We start from the raw sequence: 20,899 nt of genomic DNA on the forward strand, positions 1-20,899 counted from the left end.
CAACAAGTTCTATAGCTAAAAGATGGAGGAGAATAGCTCAAGCAGTGAGCATGTGCTTAGATTGTCTGGGTACTACAATCACTTGAATCAAGTGGGAGTTAATCTTCCAGATAAAATAGTGATTGACATAATTCTCTAGTCACCATCACCAAGTTAGTAGAACTTCGTGATGAACTATAATATGCAAGGGGTAATGGAAACAATTCCCAAGCTCTTCGTGATGCTGAAATCGATGAAGGTAGAAATCAAGAAAAACATCAAGTGTTGATGGTTAACAAGACCACTAGTTTCAAGAAAAGGGCAAAGGGAAGAAGGGGAACTTCAAGAAGAACAGCAAGCAAGTTGGTGCTCAAGTGAAGAAGCCCAAGTCTAGTCCTAAGCCTGAGACTAAGTGCTTCTACTGCAAAGGGACTGGTCACTGGAAGCAGAACTGCCCCAAGTATTTGGCGGATAAAAAGGATGGCAAAGTGAACAAAAGTATATTTGATATACATGTTATTGATGTGTACTTTACTAGTGTTTATAGCAACCCCTCAGTATTTGATACTGGATCAGTTGCTAAGAGTAGTAACTCGAAACAGGAGTTGCAGAATAAACAGAGACTAGTTAAGGGTGAAGTGACGATGTGTGTTGGAAGTAGTTCCAAGATTGATATGATCATCATCGCACACTCCCCTATACTTTCGGGATTAGTGTTGAACCTAAATAAGTGTTATTTGGTTTTTGTGTTGAGCATGAATATGATTTGATCATGTTTATTGCAATACGGTTATTCATTAAAGTCAGAGAATAATTGCTGTTCTGTTTACATGAATAAAACCTTCGATGGTCATACACCCAATGAAACAAGTTCGTTGGATCTCGATCGTAGTGATACACATATTCATAATATTGAAACCAAAAGATGCAAAGTTAATAATGATAGTGCAATTTATTTGTGGCACTGCCGTTTAAGTCATATTGGTGTAAAGCGCATGAAGAAACTCCATGCTGATGGGCTTTTGGAATCACTTGATGCTTGCGAACCATGCCTTATGGGCAAGATGACTAAAACGCCGTTCTCCGGAACAATGAAGCAAGCAACAGATTTGTTGGAAATCACCATACTGATGTATGTGGTCCGATGAATATTAAGGCTTGCAGCAGGTATCATTATTTGCTGACCTTCACAGATGATTTGAGCAGATATGGGGATATCTACTTAATGAAACATAAGTCTGAAACATTTGAACAGTTCAAAGAATTTCAGAGTGAAGTGGAAAATCATCGTGACAAGAAAATAAAAGTTTCTACGATATGATCGCAGAGGTAAAATATTTGAGTTACGAGTTTGGCCTTCAATTAAAACAATGTGAAATAGTTTCACTACTCACGCCACCTGGAACACCATAGTGTAATGGTGTGTCCGAACGTCATAACCGTACTTTATTAGATATAGTGCGATCTATGATGTCTCTTACCGATCTACCACTATCGTTTTGGGGTTATGCATTAGAGACAGCTGCATTCACGTTAAATAGGGCACCATCAAAATCCGTTGAGATGACACCGTGTGAACTATGGTTTGGCAAGAAACCTAAGCTGTCGTTTCTTAAAGTTTGGAGTTGCGATGCTTATGTGAAAAAGTTTCATCTCGATAAGCTCAAACTCAAATCGGAGAAATATGTCTTCATAGGATACCCAAAGGAGACAGTTGGGTACACCTTCTATCACAGATCCAAAGGCAAGACATTCGTTGCTAAGAATGGATCCTTTCTAGAGAAGGAGTTTCTCTCAAAAGAAGTGAGTGGGAGGAAAGTAGAAAACTTGATAAGGTAATTGTACCTTCTCCCTTATTGGAAAATAGTTCATTACAGAAATCTGTTCCTCTGACTACTACACCAATTAGTGAGGAAGCTAATGATGATGATCATGTAACTTCAGATCAAGTTACTACCGAATCTCGTAGGTAAACCAGAGTGAGATCCGCACCAGAGTGGTACGGTAATCCTATTCTGGAGGTCATGTTACTTGACCATGACGAACCTACGAACTATGAGGAAGCGATGATGAGCCCAGATTCCGATAAATGGCTTGAGGCCATGAAATCTGAGATAGGATCCATGTATGAGAACAAAGTGTGGACTTTGGTGGACTTGCCCGAGGATCGGCAAGCCATTGATAATAAATGGATCTTCAAGAGGAAGACGGACACGGATAGTAGTGTTACTATCTACAAAGCTAGAATTGTCGCAAAAGGTTTTCGACAAGTTCAAAGTGTTGACTACGATGAGAGTTTCTCACTTGTATCTATGCTTAAGTCTGTCCGAATCATGTTAGCAATTGCCGCATTTTATGAAATCTGGCAAATGGATAAACAAAACTGCATTCCTTAATGGATTTATTAAAGAAGAGTTGTATGTGATGCAACAAGATGGTTTTGTCAATCCTAAAGGTGCTAACAAAATATGCAAGCTCCAGCGATCCATTTATGGACTGATGCAAGCAACTCGGAGTTGGAATATACGCTTTGATAAGTTGATCAAAGCATATAGTTTTATACAGACTTGCGGTGAAGTCTGTATTTACAAGAAAGTGAGTGGGAGCACTACAACATTTCTGATAAGTATATGTGAATGACATATTGTTGATCGGAAATAATGTAGAATTATTCTGCAAAGCATAAAGGAGTGTTTGAAAGGAGTTTTTCAAAGAAAGACCTCGGTGAAGCTGCTTACATATTGAGTATCAAGATCTATAGAGATAGATCAAGACGCTTGATAAGTTTTTTCAATAAGTACATATCTTGACAAGATTTTGAAGTAGTTCGAAATGGAACCGTCAAAGAAAAAGTTTCTTGCCTGTGTTACAAGGTGTGAAGTTGAGTAAGACTCAAAGCCCGACCACGGCAGAAGATAGAAAGAGAATGAAAGTCATTCCCTATGCCTCAGTCATAGGTTCTATTAAGTATGCCATGCTATGTACCAGATCTATTATATACCATACACTGTGTTAAGAGAGGGAGTACAATAGTGATCTAGGAGTAGATCAATGGACAGCGGTCAAAATTATCCTTACTGGAATAAGGATATGTTTCTCGATTACGGAGGTGACAAAAGGTTCGTCGTAAAGGGTTACGTCAATGCAAGTTTCGACACTGATCCAGATGACTCTAAGTCTTAATCTGGATACATATTGAAAGTGGGAGCAATTAGCTAGAGTAGCTCCATGCAGAGCATTGTTGACATAGAAATTTGCAAAATACATGCGGATCTGAATGTGGCAGACCCGTTGACTAAACTTCTCTCACAAGCAAAACATGATCACTTTTTGGGTCTTAATCACATAGCGATGTGAACTAGATTATTGAATCTAGTAAACCCTTTGGGTGTTAGTCACATGGAGATGTGAACCAATCACATAAAGATGTGAACTATTGATGTTAAATCACATGGCGATGTGATCTAGATTATTGACTCTAGTGCAAGTGGGAGATTGAAGGAAATATGCCCTAGAGGCAATAATAAAGTTATTATTTATTTCCTTATATCATGATAAATGTTTATTATTCATGCTAGAATTGTATTAACCGGAAACATAATACATGTGTGAATACATAGACAAACAGAGTGTCATTAGTATGCCTCTACTTGACTAGCTCGTTAATCAAAGATGGTTATGTTTCCTAACCATGGACAAAGAGTTGTTATTTGATTAACGGGATCACATCATTAGTTGAATGATCTGATTGACATGACCCATTTCATTAGCTTAGCACCCGATCGTTTAGTATGTTGCTATTGCTTTCTTCATGACTTATACATGTTCCTATGACTATGAGATTATGCAACTCCCGTGTGCCGGAGGAACACTTTGTGTGCTACCAAACGTCACAACGTAACTGGGTGATTATAAAGGTGCTCTACAGGTGTCTCCAAAGGTACATGTTGGGTTGGCGTATTTCGAGATTGGGATTTGTCACTCCGATCGTCGGAGAGGTATCTCTGGGCCCTCTCGGTAATGCACATCACATAAGCCTTGCAAGCATTGCAACTAATGAGTTAGTTGCGAGATGATGTATTACGGAACGAGTAAAGAGACTTGCCGGTAACGAGATTGAACTAGGTTATTGGATACCGACAATCGAATCTCGGGCAAGTAACATACCGATGACAAAGGGAACAACGTATGTTGTTATGCGGTCTGACCGATAAAAGATCTTCATAGAATATGTAGGAACCAATATGGGCATCCAGGTCCCGCTATTGGTTATTGACCGGAGACGTGTCTCGGTCATGTCTACATTGTTCTCGAACCCGTAGGGTCCGCACGCTTAAGGTTTCGATGACAGTTATATTATGAGTTTATGAGTTTTGATGTACCGAAGGAGTTCGGAGTCCCGGATGAGATCGGGGACATGACGAGGAGTCTCGAAATGGTCGATACGTAAAAATCGATATATTGGACGACTATATTCGGACTTCGGAAGGATTCTGAGAGGTTCGGGTATTTTTCGAGAGTACCGGGGAGGGAAGGTGGGCTGGGGAAGGAGGGAAAAGAAAAAAAAACAAGGGGGAAAGGGTTACGGAATACGGGAGGAATCAATTTACAGGCAAACATATGCTTTCATTATATGGGACATACGGGAAAGAGACCGGAGGCTGCCTAGGGCATGGCCCTGTGGCGCCCCCCAAGGCATCGAGAATTGGAACTAGGGGGAGGGGCTCGTGCCCGCTCTCCTCCTTCCTCTCTCCCAACCCTTCCTTGTCTTCCTACTCCATACTACACAGAAGTTGATCTTCCGTGATCGTTCCTTAGCCGTGTGCGGTGCCCCCTTCCCGATATTACACCTCGGTCATATTGTAGCGGTGCTTAGGCGAAGCCCTGCGACGGTTGAACATCAAGATCGTCACCACGCCGTCGTGCTGACGGAACTCCTCCCCGAAGCTTTGCTGGATCGGAGCCCGGGGAGCGTCATCGAGCTGAACGTGTGCCAAGAACTCGGAGGTGCCGGAGTAACGGTGCTTGGATCGGTTGGACCGGGAAGACGTACGACTACTTCCTCTACGTTGCGTCAACGCTTCCGCTTCGGTCTACGAGGGTACGTAGACAACACTCTCCCCTCTCGTTGCTATGCATCACCATGATCTTGCGTGTGCGTAGGAAATTTTTAATTACTACGTTCCCCAACACATTGGGCACGGAGCGGCTTTCATGGTTTACACCTATAAAATGACCACAGTCACGTTGTGGGCAGATATAAATACATGTAAAGATGATAGTTACTCTAATCTCTAGACATCACAGTCGATGTGGCTACAGCGAATGTGTTTTGCTGTAAGCTATAATTGCTGAAGTTGTTTAAATGTTTAGCAGAGCGCTCTAAGATTGCATGTTCCCAACAAACGTGTGGTATAACAAACAAAGATAGTATTGGCCCACAAAAATCCATAATTTACCTAGAGCTAAGATAATTGCTCCATGTAGCTAAGGAGAAAAATCACTGTCTTATGACACAACTAAAATATTCGTAGTGCATGCACATTGATATTAGGGAGAAAATTAAATACACATTGATATTAGGTAGGATATCAATTACGTATTAATTATGATTTTAATATAGATGTTGATATTTAGTATGCTATCAATTGCACGCTCAACATGTTGACATCTCACCATTGGAGCAATCTAGGTCGTTAGATTGACATGGTTTGATGGTCAAAATTAATTAGATCTGCTTATAGATTATGCCCTTGTGTCAGTACTCGTATAAAGACAATGCACTTACACGCCTCCATACACATTGGAATATGTCACGGAACATGTGATGAAGGAAATATGCCCTAGAGGCAATAATAAAGTTATTATTTATTTCCTTATATCATGATAAATGTTTATTATTCATGCTAGAATTGTATTAACCGGAAACATAATACATGTGTGAATACATAGACAAACAGAGTGTCACTAGTATGCCTCTACTTGACTAGCTCGTTGATCAAAGATGGTTATGTTTCCTAACCATAGACATGAGTTGCATTTGATTAACGGGATCACATCATTAGGAGAATGATGTGATTGACTTGACCCATTCCGTTAGCATAGCACTTGATCGTTTAGTTTGTTGCTATTGCTTTCTTCATGACTTATACATGTTCCTATGACTATGAGATTATGCAACTCCCGTTTACCGGAGGAACACTTTGTGTGCTACCAAACGTCACAACGTAACTGGGTGATTATAAAGGTGCTCTACAGGTGTCTCCGAAGGTACTTGTTGGGTTGGCGTATTTCGAGATTAGGATTTGTCACTCCGATTGTCGAAGAGGTATCTCTGGGCCCTCTCGGTAATGCACATCACTTAAGCCTTGCAAGCATTGCAACTAATGAGTTAGTTGCGGAGATGATGTATTACGGAACGAGTAAAGAGACTTGCCGGTAACGAGATTGAACTAGGTATTGAGATACCGACGATCGAATCTCGGGCAAGTAACATACCGATGACAAAGGGAAAATGTTGTTGCGGGAACGTTGCAGAAAACAAAAATTTTCCTACTCGTTTCACCAAGATCCATCTAGGAGTTCATCTAGCAACGAGTCATTGGATGCATCTACATACCTTTGTAGATCGCGCACGGAAGCGTTCAAAGAACGGTGATGATGTAGTCGAACACGACGTGATCCAAATCACCGATGACCAAGCGCCGAACGGACGGCACCTCCGCGTTCAACACACGTACGGGACGGGAGACGTCTCCTCCTTCTTGATCCAGCAAGGGGGAAGGAGAGGTTGACGAAGATCCAGCAGCACGACGGCGTGGTGGTGGATGCAGGGCGTCACAGTAGCAGGGCTTCGCCTATACTACGAGGGAGAGACGTAACGGGGAGAGAGGGAGGCGCCAGGGGCTGGGGTATGAAGTCCCTCCTCTCCCCCACTATATATAGGGGTGCCAGGGGGGGCGCCGGCCCTAGTAGATGGCAATCTACTAGGGGGGGCGGCGGCCAAGGGTGGGGGGCTTGCCCCCCAAGCAAGGGGGCGCCCCCCTTTAGGGTTTCCCCCAACCCTAGGCGCATGGGCCCTTGGGGGGGTGGCGCCCCAGCCCACTATGGGCTGGGTTCCCTCCCACTTCAGCCCATGGGGCCCCCCGGGATAGGTGGCCCCACCCGGTGGACCCCCGGGACCCCTTCCGGTGGTCCCGGTACAATACCGGTGACCCCGAAACTTGTCCCGATGGCCGAAAAGCACTTCCTATATATAATTTTACCTCCGGACCATTCCGGAACTCCTCATGACGTCCGGGATCTCATTCTCGGGACTCCGAACAATTTCGGGTTACTGCATATACATATCTCACAACCCTAGCGTCACCGAACCTTAAGTGTGTAGACCCTACGGGTTCGGGAGACAAGCAGACATGACCGAGACGACTCTCCGGTCAATAACCAACAGCGGGATCTGGATACCCATGTTGGCTCCCACATGCTCCACGATGATCTCATCGGATGAACCACGATGTCGAGGATTCAATCAACCCCGTATGCAATTCCCTTTGTCAATCGATACATGTTACTTGCCCGAGATTCGATCGTCGGTATCCCAATACCTCGTTCAATCTCGTTACCGGCAAGTCACTTTACTCGTACCGTAATGCATGATCCCGTGACCAGACACTTGGTCACTTTGAGCTCATTATGATGATGCATTACCGAGTGGGCCCAGTGATACCTCTCCGTCATACGGAGTGACAAATCCCAGTCTTGATCCATGTCAACCCAACAGACACTTTCGGAGATACCCGTAGTATACCTTTATAGTCACCCAGTTATGTTGTGACGTTTGGTACACCCAAAGCACTCCTACGGTATCCGGGAGTTACACGATCTCATGGTCTAAGGAAAAGATACTTGACATTGGAAAACTCTAGCAAACGAACTATACGATCTTATGCTATGTTTAGGATTGGGTCTTGTCCATCACATCATTCTCCTAATGATGTGATCTCGTTATCAATGACATCCAATGTCCATAGTCAGGAAACCATGACTATCTGTTGATCAACGAGCTAGTCAACTAGAGGCTTACTAGGGACATGTTGGTGTCTGTTATTCACACATGTATTACGATTTCCGGATAACACAATTATAGCATGAATAAAGACAATTATCATGAACAAGGAAATATAATAATAATGCTTTTATTATTGCCTCTAGGGCATATTTCCAACAGTCTCCCACTTGCACTAGAGTCAATAATCTAGTTACATTGTGATGAATCGAACACCCATGGAATTCTGGTGTCGATCATGTTTTTCTCTAGGGAGAGGTTTAGTCAACGGATCCGCTACATTCAGGTCCGTATGTACTTTACAAATCTCTATGTCTCCATCTTGAAAATTTTCACGAATGGAGTTGAAGCGACGCTTGATGTGCCTTGTCTTCTTGTGAAACCTGGGCTCCTTGGCAAGAGCAATAGCTCCAGTGTTGTCACAGAAGAGCTTGATCGGCCCCGACGCATTGGGTATGACTCCTAGGTCGGTGATGAACTCCTTCACCCATATTGCTTCATGTGCTGCCTCCGAGGCTGCCATGTACTCCGCTTCACATGTAGATCCCGCCACGACGCTTTGCTTGTAACTGCACCAGCTTACTGCCCCACCATTCAAAATATACACGTATCCGGTTTGTGACTTGGAGTCATCCAGATCTGTGTCGAAGCTAGCGTCGACGTAACCCTTTACGACGAGCTCTTCGTCACCTCCATAAACGAGAAACATTTCCTTAGTCCTTTTCAGGTACTTCAGGATATTCTTGACCGCTGCCCAGTGTTCCTTGCCGGGATTACTTTGGTACCTACCTACCAAACTTACGGCAAGGTTTACATCAGGTCTGGTACACAGCATGTCATACATAATAGAACCTATGGCTGATGCATAGGGGATGACGCTCATCTCTTCTATATCTTCTGCCGTGGTCGGACATTGAGCTGAGCTCAATTTCATACCTTGTAACACATGCAAGAACCCCTTCTTAGATTGATCCATATTGAACTTCTTCAATATCTTATCAAGGTATGTGCTTTGTGAAAGACCTATGAGGTGTCTCGATCTATCTCTATAGATTTTGATGCCTAATATAAAAGCAGCTTCTCCAAGGTCCTTCATTGAAAAACTCTTATTCAAGTAGGCCTTGATGCTGTCCAAGAGTTCTATATCATTTCCCATCAATAGTATGTCATCTACATATAATATGAGAAATGCTACAGAGCTCCCACTCACTTTCTTGTAAACGCAGGCTTCTCCATAAGTCTGCGTAAACCCAAACGCTTTGATCATCTCATCAAAGCGAATGTTCCAACTCCGAGATGCTTGCACCAGCCCATAAATCGAGCGTTGGAGCTTGCACACCTTGTCAGCATTCTTAGGATCGACAAAACCTTCTGGCTGCATCATATACAATTCTTCCTTAAGGAAACCATTAAGGAATGCCGTTTTGACGTCCATTTGCCATATCTCATAATCGTAGAATGCGGCAATTGCTAACATGATTCGGACGGACTTTAGCTTCGCTACCGGTGAGAAAGTCTCATCGTAGTCAACCCCTTGAACTTGTCGATAACCCTTAGCGACAAGTCAAGCTTTATAGACGGTCACATTACCATCCGCGCTTGTCTTCTTCTTAAAGATCCATTTATTTTCTATGGCTCGCCGTTCAACGGGCAAGTCAGTCAAAGTCCATACTTCATTTTCATACATGGATCCTATCTCGGATTTCATGGCTTCTAGCCATTTGTCGGAATCCGGGCCCGCCATTGCTTCTTCATAGTTTGAAGGTTCACCGTTGTCTAACAACATGATTTCCAAGACAGGGTTGCCATACCACTCTGGTGCGGAACGTGTCCTTGTGGACCTTCGAATTTCAGTAGGAGCTTGATCAGAAGTATCTTGATCATTATCATTAACTTCCTCTCTAGTCGGTGCAGGCACCTCAGGAACATTTTCTTTAGTTGCGCCATTTTCCGGTTCAAGAGGTAATACTTCATCAAGCTCCACTTTCCTCCCACTTACTTCTTTCGAGAGAAACTCTTTTTCTAGAAAGGACCCATTCTTGGCAACAAAGATCTTGCCTTCGGATCTGAGGTAGAAGGTGTACCCAATAGTTTCTTTTGGGTATCCTATGAAGACGCATTTTTCCGACTTGGGTTCGAGCTTTTCAGGTTGAAGTTTCTTGACATAAGCATCGCATCCCCAAACTTTTAGAAACGACAGCTTAGGTTTCTTTCCAAACCATAATTCATATGGTGTCGTCTCAACGGATTTCGACGGAGCCCTATTTAAAGTGAATGCGGCAGTCTCTAAAGCATAGCCCCAAAAAGATAGCGGTAAATCGTTAACAGACATCATAGATCGCACCATATCTAATAGAGTGCGATTACGACGTTCGGACACACCATTACGCTGAGGTGTTCCAGGCGGCGTGAGTTGTGAAACTATTCCACATTTTCTTAAGTGTGTGCCAAACTCGTGACTCAAGTATTCTCCTCCACGATCTGATCGTAGAAACTTGATCTTCTTGTCACGTTGATTCTCAACCTCACTCTGAAATTCCTTGAACTTTTCAAAGGTTTCAGACTTGTGTTTCATTAAGTAGATATACCCATATCTACTCAAGTCATCAGTGAGGGTGAGAACATAACGATAGCCACCGCGAGCCTCAACACTCATTGGACCGCACACATCAGTATGTATGATTTCCAATAAGTTGGTTGCTCGCTCCATTGTTTCTGAGAACGGAGTCTTGGTCATCTTACCCATGAGGCATGGTTCGCACGTGTCAAATGATTCATAATCAAGAGACTCTAAAAGTCCATCTGCATGGAGCTTCTTCATGCGTTTGACACCTATGTGACCAAGGCTGCAGTGCCACAAGTATGTGGGACTATCATTATCAACCTTACATTTTTTGGTACTCACATTATGAACATGTGTAGTATTACGTTCGAGATTCATAAAGAATAAACCATTCACCATAGGAGCATGACCATAAAACATATCTCTCATATAAATAGAACAACCATTATTCTCGGATTTAAATGAGTAGCCATCTCGAATTAAACGAGATCCCGATACAATGTTCATGCTCAAAGCTGGCACTAAATAACAATTATTAAGGTTTAAAACTAATCCCGAAGGTAGATATAGAGGTAGCGTGCCGACGGCGATCACATTGACCTTGGAACCATTCCCGACGCGCATCGTCACCTCGTCCTTTGCCAGTTTCCGCTTATTCCGCAGCCCCTGTTTTGAGTTACAAATGTGAGCAACTGCACCGGTATCAAATACCCAGGAGCTACTACGGACACTAGTAAGGTACACATCAATTACATGTATATCACATATACCTTTTGTTTTGCCGGCCTTCTTGTCTGCTAAGTATTTAGGGCAGTTCCGCTTCCAGTGACCGCTTCCCTTGCAATAAAAGCACTCAGTCTCAGGCTTGGGTCCATTCTTTGGCTTCTTCCCGGCAGCTTGCTTGCCGGGCGCGGCAACCTCCTTGCCGTCCTTCTTGAAGTTCTTTTTACCCTTGCCTTTCTTGAACTTAGTGGTTTTATTGACCATCAACACTTGATGTTCCTTCTTGACTTCTACCTCCGCTGATTTCAGCATTGAGAACAACTCAGGAATGGTCTTTTGCATCCCCTGCATGTTGAAGTTCATCACAAAGCTCTTGTAGCTTGGTGGAAGCGACTGGAGGATTCTGTCAATGACCGCATCATCCGGGAGATTAACTCCCAGCTGAGACAAGCGGTTATGCAACCCAGACATAGTGAGTATGTGCTCACTGATAGAACTATTTTCCTCCATCTTGCAGCTGAAGAACTTATCGGAGACTTCATATCTCTCGATCCGGGCATGAGCTTGAAAAACCATTTTCAGCTCTTCGAACATCTCATATGCTCCATGTCTCTCAAAACGCTTTTGGAGCCCCGGCTCTAAGCTGTAAAGCATGCCGCACTGAACGAGGGAGTAGTCGTCAACACGTGTCTGCCAAGCGTTCATAACGTCTTGGTTTTGTGGGACGGGAGCTTCACCTAGCGGTGCTTGTAGGACATATTCTTTCTTGGCAGCTATGAGGATGATCCTCAGGTTCCGGACCCAGTCCGTATAGTTGCTGCCATCGTCTTTCAGCTTGGTTTTCTCTAGGAACGCATTGAAGTTGAGGACTAAGTTGGCCATTTGATCTACAAGACATATTGCAAAATATTTTAGACTAAGTTCATGATAATTAAGTTCATCTAATCAAATTATTAATGAACTCCCACTTAGATTAGACATCCCTCTAGTCATCTAAGTATTACATGATCCGAGTTAACTAGGCCGTGTCCGATCATCACGTGAGACGGACTAGTCAATATCGGTGAACATCTTCATGTTGATCGTATCTTCTATACGACTCATGCTCGACCTTTCGGTCTTCTGTGTTCCGAGGCCATGTCTGTACATGCTAGGCTCGTCAAGTCAACCTAAGTGTTTGCATGTGTAAATCTGTCTTACACCCGTTGTATGTGAACGTCTGAATAAAACACCCGATCATCACGTGGTGTTTTGAAACAGCGAACTGTCGCAACGGTGCACAGTTAGGGGGAACACTTCTTGAAATTATTATGAGGGATCATCTTATTTACTACCGTCGTTCTAAGTAAACAAGATGCAAAACATGATAAACATCACATGCAATCAAATAATAAACGTGACATGATATGGCCAATATCACATAGCTCCTTTGATCTCCATCTTGGGGCTCCATGATCATCTTGTCACCGGCTTGACACCATGATCTCCATCATCATGATCTCCATCATCGTGTCTCCATGAAGTTGCTCGCCAACTATTACTTCTACTACTATGGCTAACGCGTTTAGCAATAAAGTAAAGTAATTTACATGGCGTTTCTCAATGACACGCAGGTCATATAAAAGAATAAAGACAACTCCTATGGCTCCTGCCGGTTGTCATACTCATCGACATGCAAGTCGTGATTCCTATTACAATAGCATGAACATCTCATACATCACATATAGTTCATTCATCATTCATCACAACTTTGGACATATCATATCACAAACCACTTGCTGCAAAAACAAGTTAGACGTCCTCTAATTGTTGTTGCAAGTTTTACGTGGCTGAATTAGGGTTCTAGCAAGAACGTCTTCTTACCTACGTTAAAGCCACAACGTGATTTGTCAACTTCTATTTACCCTTCATAAGGACCCTGTTCATCGAATCCGCTCCAACTAAAGTGGGAGAGACAGACACCCGCCAGCCACCTTATGCAACTAGTGCATGTTAGTCGGTGGAACCGGTCTCACGTAAGCGTACGTGTAAGGTTGGTCCGGGCCGCTTCATCGCACAATACTGCTGAAGCAAGAAAAGACTAGTAGCGGCAAGAAAGTTGACAAATCTACGCCCACAACAAATTGTGTTCTACTCGCGCAAGAAGAACTACGCATAGACCTAGCTCATGATGCCACTGTTGGGGAACGTTGCAGAAAACAAAAATTTTCCTACTCGTTTCACCAAGATCCATCTAGGAGTTCATCTAGCAACGAGTCATCGGATGCATCTACATACCTTTGTAGATCGCGCACGGAAGCGTTCAAAGAACGGTGATGATGTAGTCGAACACGACGTGATCCAAATCACCGAACGGACGGCACCTCCGCGTTCAACACATGTACGGGACGGTAGACGTCTCCTCCTTATTGATCCAGCAAGGGGGAAGGAGAGGTTGACGAAGATCCAGCAGCATGACGGCGTGGTGGTGGATGCAGGGCGTCACAGTAGCAGGGCTTCGCCTATACTACGAGGGAGAGACGTAACGGGGAGAGAGGGAGGCGCCAGGGGCTGGTGTGTAGAGTCCCTCCTCTCCCCCACTATATATAGGGGTGCTAGGGGGGCGCCGGCCCTAGTAGATGGAATCTACTAGGGGGGGCGGCGGCCAAGGGGTGGGGGGCTTGCCCCCCAAGCAAGGGGGCGCCCCCTTTAGGGTTTCCCCCAACCCTAGGCGCATGGGCCCTTGGGGGGGGGTGGCGCCCCAGCCCACTTTGGGCTGGGTTCCCTCCCACTTCAGCCCATGGGACCCCCCGGGATAGGTGGCCCCACCCGGTGGACCCCCGGGAGCTCGGTCGGTACAGTATAACGACCAGGACCTCCGAGGCGGAACAAGCACTTCTATAATAATATTACCTCCGACATTCGAACTCCTCGTAGACGTGGATCTCATCGGGACGACAATATCGGGTTGACTGCATCTACATACTCAAAATACAGGTCACGTGAACTTAAGTTGTAATAGGTGGGAGCACAGAAAAAGGAGGAGAGAAGACACTCTCCGCATAACATAGCGGACTGGATACCAGTGGCTCCACATGCGCCAAGTGACTCATCGATGAACCACGATGCGAGGATAATCAACCGGTATGCACTCTTGCATCAATGTCTTTGCCGAGATTCGATTCGTGGTATCCAAACTGTTCAGTTCGACGCAAGTCACTTTAACTCGTACGTAATGCAGACCCTGACAACTTGGACTTTGGACCATAGTGAGCATACCTGAGTGGGCAGTGATACCTCTGCAACGAGTGACAACCCAATTTGATCCATTAAGCCCAACAGACACTTCGAGATACCCTAGCTACCCTTTATAGCACCATTCGTGTGACGTTTGTAGACCAATGCTCTCCACGTACCGGGTTACACGCTATGTCGAAGGAACAGATACTGACATTGGAAAATACCTAGAAAACGAACTATAACAATCTTGTGCTAGTTTAGATTTGGGTCGGTCATCACATCATTCTCCCTAATGAGTATCGTATCTAATGACATCTAATGTCAGTCCAGGAAACCATGACTATTGTACAACGAGCTAGTAATCTAAGAGTACTAGGATTGTCGTTAATTCACACATGTATTAGATTCCGGATAACCAAAATTATAGCATGAATAAAAGACAATTATGAACAAGGAAACTATAATAATAATGCTTTTATTATTGCCTCTAGGGCATATTTCCAACAGTCTCCCACTTGCACTAGAGTCAATAATCTAGTTACATTGTGATGAATCGAACACCCATGGAATTCTGGTGTTGATCATGTTTTTCTCTAGGGAGAGGTTTAGTCAACGATCGCTACATCAGGTCCGTATGTACTTTACAAATCTCTATGTCTCCACTTGAATTTCACGAATGGAGTTGAAGCGACGCTAGTAAATTCGTACTGCCAGACATGATATAGGGAGAAAATAAATACACATTGATATTAGTAGGATCAATTACAATTATGATTTTAATATAGATGTTGATATTTAGAGCTATCAATTCACGCATCAACATTTGAACTACCATTGAGCAATCTAGTGAAGATGACAGGTTTAGTCAAAATTAATGAGAATTGTGGCTAAGATAGTTGTGCATACTCAAACACAATGACTTAGTCAACATGGGGCAACAATGAAGAAATATGCCCTAGAGGCAATAATAAAGTTATTATTTATTTCCTTATATCATGATAAATGTTTATTATTCATGCTAGAATTGTATTAACCGGAAATAATACATGTGTGAATACATAGACAAACAGAGTGTCACTAGTATGCCTCTACTTGACTAGCTCGTTGATCAAAGATGGTTATGTTTCCTAACCATAGACATGAGTTGTCATTTGATTAACGGGATCACATCATTAGGAGAATGATGTGATTGACTTGACCCATTCCGTTAGCTTAGCACTTGATCGTTTAGTTTGTTGCTATTGCTTTCTTCATAACTTATACATGTTCCTATGACTATGAGATTATGCAACTCCCGTTTACCGGAGGAACACTTTGTGTGCTACCAAACGTCACAACGTAACTGGGTGATTATAAAGGTGCTCTACAGGTGTCTTCGAAGGTACTTGTTGGGTTGGCGTATTTCGAGATTAGGATTTGTCACTCCGATTGTCAGAGGTATCTCTGGGCCCTCTCGGTAATGCACATCACTTAAGCCTTGCAAGCATTGCAACTAATGAGTTAGTTGCGGGATGATGTTGGAACGAGTAAAGAGACTTGCCGGTAACGAGATTGAACTAGGTATTGAGATACCGACGATCGAATCTCGGGCAAGTAACATACCGATGACAAAGGGAAAACGTATTGTTGGGGAACGTTGCAGAAAACAAAAATTTCCTACTCGTTTCACCAAGATCATCTAGGAGTTCATCTAGCAACGAGTCATTGGATGCATCTACATACCTTTGTAGATCGCGCACGGAAGCGTTCAAAGAACGGTGATGATGTAGTCGAACACGACGTGATCCAAATCACCGATGACCAAGCGCCGAACGGACGGCACCTCCGCGTTCAACACACGTACGGGACGGGAGACGTCTCCTCCTTCTTGATCCAGCAAGGAAGGAGAGGTTGATGAAGATCCAGCAGCACGACGGCGTGGTGGTGGATGCAGGGCGTCACAGTAGCAGGGCTTCGCCTATACTACGAGAGAGACGTAACGGGGAGAGAGGGAGGCGCCAGGGGCTGGGTGTAAGTCCCTCCTCTCCCCCACTATATATAGGGGTGCAGGGGGGGCGCCGGCCCTAGTAGATGGAATCTACTAGGGGGGGCGGCGGCCAAGGGTGGGGGGCTTGCCCCCCAAGCAAGGGGGCGCCCCCTTTAGGGTTTCCCCAACCCTAGCCGCATGGGCCCTAGGGGGTGGCGCCCCAGCCCACTTTGGGCTGGGTTCCCTCCCACTTCAGCCCATGGGGCCCCCCGGGATAGGTGGCCCCACCCGGTGGACCCCCGGGACCCTTCCGGTGGTCCCGGTACAATACCGGTGACCCCGAAACTTGTCCCGATGGCCGAAATAGCACTTCCTATATATAATTATTTACCTCCGGACCATTCCGGAACTCCTCGTGACGTCCGGGATCTCATCCGGGACTCCGAACAACATTCGGGTTACTGCATATACATATCTCAACCCTAGCGTCACCGAACCTTAAGTGTGTAGACCCTACGGGTTCGGGAGACATGTAGACATGACCGAGATCACTCTCCGGTCAATAACCAACAGCGGGATCTGGATACCCATGTTGGCTCCCACATGCTCCTCGATGATCTCATCGGATGAACCACGATGTCGAGGATTCAATCAACCCCGTATACAATTCCCTTTGTCAATCGATGTTACTTGCCCGAGATTCGATCGTCGGTATCCCAATACCTCGTTCAATCTCGTTACCGGCAAGTCACTTTACTCGTACGTAATGCATGATCCCGTGACAACACTTGGTCACTGAGCTCATTATGATGATGCATTACCGAGTGGGCCCAGGATACCTCTCCGTCATACGGAGTGACAAATCCAGTTGATCCAACCCAACAGACACTTTCGGAGATACCGTAGTCACCTTTATAGTCACCCAGTTACGTTGTGACGTTTGGTATACCCAAAGCACTCCTACGGTATCCGGGAGTTACACGATCTCATTGGTCTAAGGAAAAGATACTTGACATTGGAAAAACTCTAGCAAACGAACTATACGATCTTGTGCTATGTTTAGGATTGGGTCTTGTCCATCACATCATTCTCCTAATGATGTGATCTCGTTATCAATGACATCTAATGTCCATAGTCAGGAAACCATGACTATCTGTTGATCAACGAGCTAGTCAACTAGAGGCTTACTAGGGACATGTTGGTGTCTGTTATTCACACATGTATTACGATTTCCGGATAACAAAATTATAGCATGAATAAAGACAATTATCATGAACAAGGAAATATAATAATAATGCTTTTATTATTGCCTCTAGGGCATATTTCCAACACGTATGTTGTTATGCGGTCTGACCGATAAAGATCTTCGTAGAATATGTAGGAGCCAATATGAGCATCCAGGTTCCGCTATTGGTTATTGACCGGAGACGTGTCTCGTTCATGTCTACATAGTTCTCGAACCCGTAGGGTCCGCACGCTTAAAGTTCGTTGACGATCGTAATTAGGGTTTTTGTGTTTTGATGTACCGAAGGTTGTTCGGAGTCCCGGATGTGATCACAGACATGACGAGGAGTCTCGAAATGGTCGAGACATAAAGATTGATATATTGGAAGCCTATATTTGGATATCGGAAACGTTCTGGGTAAAATCGGGATTTTACTAGAGTACCGGGGGTTTACCGGAACCCCCCCGGGGGTTATTGGGCCTACATAGGCCATAAGGGAGAAGAGGAGGGCCGGCCAGGGTAGGTCGCGCGCCCCTCCCCCCTAGTCCGAATAGGACAAGGAAGGGGGGGGGGCGCCCCCCTTTCCTCTTGCTCCCTTCCTCATTCCTTTTCCAACAAGGCAAGAGGGGGGAGTCCGACTCCCGGTTGGAGTAGGACTCCTCCAGGCGCACCCTTAGGGCCGGCCGCACCTCCCCCTCTCCCTCCTTTTTATACTGAGGCAAGGGGGCACCCCATGACACACAAGTTGATCCTCGTGATCGTTCCTTAGCCGTGTGCGGTGCCCCCTTTCACCATATTCCACCTCGGTCATATCATAGCGGTGCTTAGGCGAAGCCCTGCATCGGTAGAACATCATCACCATCATCACGCCGTCATGCTGACGAAACTCTCCCTCAACGTTTTGCTGGATCGAAACTCGAGGGACGTCACCGCGTTGAACGTGTGCAGAACTCGGAGGTGGCGTACGTTCGGTACTTGGATCGGTCGGATCGGGAAGACGTACGATTACTTCCTCTACATTGTGTCAACACTTCCGTTGCCGGTCTACGAGGGTACGTAGACAACACTCTCCCCTCTCGTTGCTATGCATCACCATGATCTTGCGTGTGCGTAGGAATTTTTTTGAAATTACTACGTTCCCCAACATGTGAATGGAGACAAAGCTATGCCTTCATTAGTTGGATGCATCGAAATAAGTATTGCCAAAGTCAGATGGGGGGAAGGCACGGGTGGACATAGTGGGGAGCTGATTGAAGATGACACGATATTTTCTCATGGAGGCAATGCATTTTCAATGTGAAGAAGATAATGGTGATCTAGAAGAAAAAAGTCAGATCCATGGTGCTCACTTGGATAGGCATGGAGCTTAAGCCTCAAGGAGGATATTGTTGCTTGTCGTGAGAATGATTGTGACATCCTGGCTCAGTATGAACGATAGAATACTGGTATAAACAAGGGCACACCTTCTTTCTGGAAAGCTCGTCTTCGAGGAACCTCTAGGTTAAGCGTTCTTAGCTTGGGTAATTTGAGGATGGCTGACCTTGCGGGAGGGTCTTCTCAGTGCACATGAGTGAGGACAAAGTGTGCGGAAAATACTAGTGTTGGTTTGCGGGCCAATCTGGATCTCACCGGACGTAACAGGGGGGTGGGGGATTGGTGGCTGTGGCTGGGGCATTACAAATGATATCAAAGCCGACCCTCGCGGTTACAGAGACGTGTGTGAGTCAAGGCATAGGAATTTGACAATGATGTGTGTGACCCGTCGTGGCACACGACATGGCACATGTGCCATCATTGGATGCACAAACATGTGCCAAGAGGGAATGTTCCTGCTGGACCGATGAGGACATCGGTTCCTTTAATTTGGGGTGTATGTGACATCCTGGATTGATAATAATGACATACTACTCATATAAACAAGGTGCACCTTCTTTTCTAGAAGCTCATCTCCAAAGAATCTCTAGGTTAACCGTTTTGGCTTGGGGAAATTGAGGATAGGTGACCGACCGGAAGGTTCTTCCCGGATATGCACAAACCAAGATAAAATGCACATCAAAGACTAGTGTTGGTATGTGAGGCCAATCTAGATCCCACCAGGCGGATTGGGAACCGTTACAAGCATCAAGGTTGAACTTGGTAATAAGGGCAAGGGTGTCATAATCTTTCGATGAGAGGCGGTGCTTGATTTGGTGGAGGTGGACTTTGACGATCCGACTAGAAGTGTGCGACGACGTTGTGCCTTAACAATCGCTAAACCAATGCCGAGAGGTTATTAACCATGTCGAGGCACGATCAACTTGACCACAATGGCAAAATGCTGCAATCAATCAATGAAAAAGTAAGAACTGTGATATGCAATATTGATATTGCGAATAATATGAAGTACATATGAAAGCTAGGGCTTTCTAAGCGGTCTTGGTCTGGTCGTTGGGCGCAAACTAAATACACAAAGTTGTAGCTATGACTAACTTTTAACTAAACAAATTCCCATTACAAATGATGCCCTAGGTGTGGTGTTTATAAGGGAGAGATAGGAATCCCGACACCCATGGGAGGGGGTGTAAACCACCCTAACTCAGATTCCTCCACTAATAGACACTCTAAAAACTGCCTACAAACTGGTAATATCAAAACTGCATGAGCCATGTCCAAAAGTGGCATGGCACAACACCTATAGAAAGTTATGGATGAAAAATATGAAGTGCCATCTTGTATATTTTGTCTAAATCTTTGTATGTCCTTATTGTGTATTTCAAGTCTTGAAATCTCCAGTTAAAGCTCCATTGTTGTTCCCTGCCCGCCCGCCTTCATCTCCCTGCTTCGAATCTAGGCTCTTATATCTTCGACTTATTTTTTGGCTTTATTCTTTATTAATTTTTAGTATGATTTTCCCCTCTTCCTTTATCCCCATCTTTTCTGTCTGCATCATTAGATAACCTTTTTCTTTTGTATGGATATGTATTATTCCGTTCCAATTTCTATCTAAATCTTCCAAAGAAAAATCCCAAATAGATAGGGCCTCATCATTTAAAAGGGAACCACAGAAATAATAGAACCCAATATTTTTTTAGCATAAAGGAAAAAGAATGAAAATACACATCAAACTTGGGCATAGGTGCACATGAATTGCCTTTTCAAATAGAAAAAATGGTAAAAAAT

Source organism: Triticum urartu, chromosome 1 (assembly GCF_003073215.2).
Source record: "Triticum urartu cultivar G1812 chromosome 1, Tu2.1, whole genome shotgun sequence".
NCBI lineage: Eukaryota > Viridiplantae > Streptophyta > Magnoliopsida > Poales > Poaceae > Triticum > Triticum urartu.